Source organism: Cyprinodon variegatus, unplaced genomic scaffold (assembly GCF_000732505.1).
Source record: "Cyprinodon variegatus isolate N-32 unplaced genomic scaffold, C_variegatus-1.0 Scaffold849, whole genome shotgun sequence".
Lineage (NCBI taxonomy): Eukaryota > Metazoa > Chordata > Actinopteri > Cyprinodontiformes > Cyprinodontidae > Cyprinodon > Cyprinodon variegatus.
In genome coordinates, this window is record NW_015151302.1 from 124459 (window position 1) to 129119 (window position 4661).

The 4661-nt window shown below is 35.2% G+C and overlaps 2 protein-coding genes across 2 annotated transcripts in view; one reads left to right on the plus strand and one right to left on the minus strand.

The window, feature by feature from the left end:
• Positions 1-607, minus strand: part of LOC107099224 — a 7259-nt gene extending 6652 nt beyond the window's left edge. The window contains exon 1 of the mRNA XM_015397274.1: positions 588-607. The gene's annotated coding sequence lies outside the window, so the exon portion shown is untranslated. The remainder of the gene's footprint in view (positions 1-587) is intronic.
• A 3860-nt stretch (positions 608-4467) lies between these two features.
• faap24 (Fanconi anemia core complex associated protein 24) overlaps positions 4468-4661 on the plus strand; it is a 2939-nt gene continuing 2745 nt past the window's right edge. The window contains exon 1 of the mRNA XM_015397279.1: positions 4468-4568. The gene's annotated coding sequence lies outside the window, so the exon portion shown is untranslated. The remainder of the gene's footprint in view (positions 4569-4661) is intronic.

Sequence of the window (4661 nt, forward strand, 5' to 3'; positions counted from 1 at the left end):
AATTGTTCTATTGTTGGGGGAATCATCTCCAGATATTTGAATACAATCTAAAATTATTACTCTACCTAAATTTAGAAATTTATTTATTTATTTTTTTTTTTTATTTTTTTTCCTGGGGTGAATCGTTTCCTGTTTCCTTGCTTTACTCCATATCAGTTGGTGGCGGTAATGCACAAATTTCACAAGTTTGCCAACCGCCATAAAACCTCATAAGAAGATTAGCCCGCCAGTTCTAGGGCCTGGGACATTGATCGAGGCTAGACCACTGGCAGGCAGATAATAAGAAATAAAAATAATTTTGGCCGCTGGCGGGTTTATGCAGCAAAATTGCCTTCTTAAAATATTACTTACAATGTTTTGCGAACTACAACCCCGTCATTTCTTTCATACATGCGCTATGAACAGGTCATGTGACCGATTTGACCTTAAATATATGCTGGGAGGAAGAGAGACAACTTGAGCTAACAAGCTAGTGAACAAACTTACTGTAAAATACAGATGAGGGCCAAATCAAAAGTAATATATCAAAGCTATTGAAACATTAATGAGTCTGATAAACAATTATGCTGGTTTTTTTTCGGACTTACCGAAGTTAAAAGTAATTTTCACTGCTGCTAACAATGGCTGCCGCTATTGCTCCAATGAAAGGACAAAGGAACTGACAGTAAAAGCCGAGCACAGCCGAAAGGGCCTTCTTGGGTCGAGATGAGCGAAGCCATCTGATTGGTGCTAAAAGACTGATTTCGGGATCGATGTAAGAGGAGCTCTCTGATTTGACGCGCCATCAGGCAATCCGCCACTCTAATTGGTTCACATACTGAGATATCAATGCACGCTGTCCTTTGCGCCCCCTGGTGGTGGTTTGGTTTTAGAGCTCCACTTAACAAAACCAAACCATCTCACAATAACACTTTCAAATGTGCTGCGGAATAAATTTTTTACCTGTGTATCCCTTTTAAAATAGTAATTTCTAAAAATAAAGGAGAAATAAGATGAAATGCATTAGAAGACATGTATTAAACAAACTGGTAGTGAGCTTTCCAGCTGGAGATTTTATTTTATTTATATATTTTTTTATACGCTTTTGGTATTCTAGCGTCAAGGTGGAGAATACTTAATTGCAAGATAAACCTGCTCCCTCAATGTGGACTCCGCAGTGATGGCAGCTTGCATCCTCCACAACTTCCTCCTGAGTAGAAGGTGCTGCTCTCTATTCTGACCTTTCTAAAAATGTGCAGCAAATGGACTCATCCAATGTGTTACATGGATCAGGATATTGGGGAGGGTTGAGACACACTTAATATTATAAGTGTTCCGACTGCATTTTAGCGAAGTATTTTTATGAAAAACATAGTTAATGTGCACAAATAAGGAATAGTTGTATTAACAATACAGTTAAACAGAGTTTAATGGGGCCCCCAGGAACTTGGGGCCCTATAGGGAACTGCCTTGTATTGCCTAATGGTTGCACCCTGGTGCAACAGCATGACAGAATGTTTGGAACCTGCATTCTGCTGTGAATTCCAGTATGAAATATTCACCTGTAAACATTAGGTCTGCTGTATTTTTGCTCCTTGCAACTATAGTTACCTCTATTTCTGTACTCAAAGCTAGTCTGCCTCCAACATAATTCTACAATGAAAACATGATGACAAAGAATTCATATTTTTTTTTAAATATGGTCTGTGTTAACAAATAAGGGGCCTTGTAATGCTCAGTGGTTTAGTTAATTTATATGTATTTCAGGATTACACTAGGATGGTTGATTAAGCCTCCATGATGGGGGAGATCAGAACCGAGTAGCAGCCCTGCCATAATCAGTCACATTTGCAACAGACCTCCAGGCATGTTTTCAGGTTTCTTCCAATTTTGTAACTCCCACAATCCACAAGAGCAGATCACAGTATGATACCACTTATAACATAAAAACAATCTACAATAATAATCTAGTATTTTAATCCTTAAGAGTAAATTAATTAGATATTTTGCAGTTTGGATGAGAGACAGCAGTTTTTTTTATTTTCTTCTTATTTTATATGTCAATAATCTTATTTGCAGAAAGTCTCACTTACCGGCTCAATTTCCGACTATGCGCTGTAAAAAAAAAACCCAACTAGAAATAAGTAAAAATGTCTTGAATTAAGTGTCTTTACCTTTAATTTAAGAACGTAAATAAGATAATTTGCCAACGGAATAAATTACTCTTAGAGTAAAATTATTCAACAATACACTCTTGAAATAAGATAATGAAAATTCATTGTTTTTTTTTCCTCATTTTAATGTAAATTGTCTTGTTCCATTGGCGAAGTGTCTCACTCACCTCCACAATTCAAGAAAAAAATGCACTTATTTTAAGAAAAAAAAAGACTTATTTAGATGTGAATTTTATGCAGTTTGCAATTATTTTAAGATTGACTTAAATTTATATATATATATTTTGCAGTAGCTAGATGTAATTGTGTACGATTGGCATGCAGTACCAAGCAGCACAGCTTGCTTAGCCTATTTTTTACTACATTGGAGCCAAATATTTAACACAATTAAAAGTCACCATCAGCCTGCAGCATACGGGCAATATGTGCCCACACCTTTTCTTTTCTTTGTATATCCTTGTAATGAGGATGCCTAGGATCATACAGGATTGATTGATGCTATACTTCCAAAATTAATGTCTCCTCATCCATGATGCAGTGAGTGTTGTGAGATGTGGAGGTTTGGTGCAGCTTTGACAAGGTTTTGGTCTCTTTCACAAGGTAACTCTTTTTTTGTATCTATATGATATTGTATGTCTGCATCCTTAAATGTTGGGAAACCAGTCGTTTGCGTTTAATGATTGAATAACCCGCTCTTCTTTTCTGGCAATATAAAATCTGTCCCTATTTAATATTCTCTGTGTCTTGATTCAATGTGTGTTTTGAATTGTGGCTATATAAAGAAACAGAATTCAACTGAATAAAGAAACATCAGTTTTGTTCTGGGAATTCCCATCTATATCATTACCAATATAATTGATCTAGTCTAGATGCTTTTTTGTCTAGATATAAATTCTTTTTACTTTCCATATATTTTAAATGTTTATCATTGAAGTCATTTTAAAGTCTGTAAGTAATCTGAATAATTCTGTGACGTATTATTTGTATTTTTCTCCAGTTGTTATTTGTGTTTATAACAAAGGTGTAGATAATGGAATAACAAAGGAGAAATACATAGTTTTTTTTTTCTTTTATCATATGTAAAATTATCTTTATAAAAACACACTTTCACGTAAAAATGTTGCATTTATTTATTTTTTTTTACAACAAAATATCTTTAATTGGTTGGAAATCATAACTTTTTATTTAAGATTTTTTTTATTTTTTAATAGGTCTAAAGCTTGATGGACACCGAATTTCAGACCGGACTTCCCCAGGACTTCCTGATGACCCCATCAGAACAATGTGTTAGAAAACAACAGAATATTATCAATTAAAATCATCATTGCAGCAATCATATGTGTTTACTGTTTGTGTTTTAAGATATAGTAGATAAATATAGTAGAATTTCTCTAAAAAGAACTAAAAAAAAAAAAAACAACGATGATGAATATGTACTTAATAGAAAACTAAGTTTGCCCCATATAAAAATTAGATTAATTACTAGTCCTCTGTTTTAATTAATATTCTTTCCATTAAAACCAAAATAATATGACCATCAATTATATAAATCACACATTTGTTAAAGTTCCAACATAGATGACTGATTATTTCTTGATTATCTTCACTAAATGTACAGATGGGGTCTGTTGATTTAATAATTACCATCTTTCACTGATTAAAGGCATCAACTCTGTCAACAGTTTAAGGAAACATCTCTCATTTGGTTGTTTATTTGGAGATTCTGATTAAATGTCCACGCATTTCTCCAGTGAATTGGGGAAGTTATTTTCCTGTAGAAACCAGCTAACGAAACAGAAATCTTGTTGAAGGGAGTGCAGAAATCAGTCTGTTCTTATAGGTTGAGGTAAAAACAAGCTACAGTTAAATCGTCAGTTAAATAATACCATTGGTTGAGCTCATTATTAAACATAATATTTTTAAATACCCAAACTTTTTTAACTTTATATTTTGAACCATTCAGGATAAAATAATTACCTATTTGTTTAAAGTGTGAGGGCCACTGGTCATTTCAGATTAAGGCGGAGAACAATGATGTTTGTGAATCAGTGCCCTTGGAAGAAGTGCTTTAATCAAAGAAGAGAAGGAAAGTGAGCCCCCTAAAGTTGAAAAGATATATTCTTGGAGATTAATGAAACAGGATGGCTGGTTTTTCATGAAGGACAGAAGTTCCTTGTCCTCTGACTTTTCCTCACAGGCCTGCAGGGGGCAGCATTTCCCACCAGCAGCCTTCAGCCTTCCGGAAATCATTAGAAGAGGAAGATTTTGTTTTTGTAGAGGCGCGCAGTGTTTATGAAGTCGATGATGTCGTAGTTTTTCCTAAACCAACTGCCTTGGTGAATGCCGCTCCTCCATACGGTCACGTGGTCTGCAGTGAGAAATGGAGGACTTCCTCTCTTCTTCGGGGCTTAAAGGGTGAGTCTTCGGCTCTGAGTTTTCGGCTCTGTTCGAATTAATAGGCTGCGTCTTCCAGGGACCCGGTCTACCTGGACTGGATCCTTTCAAGTC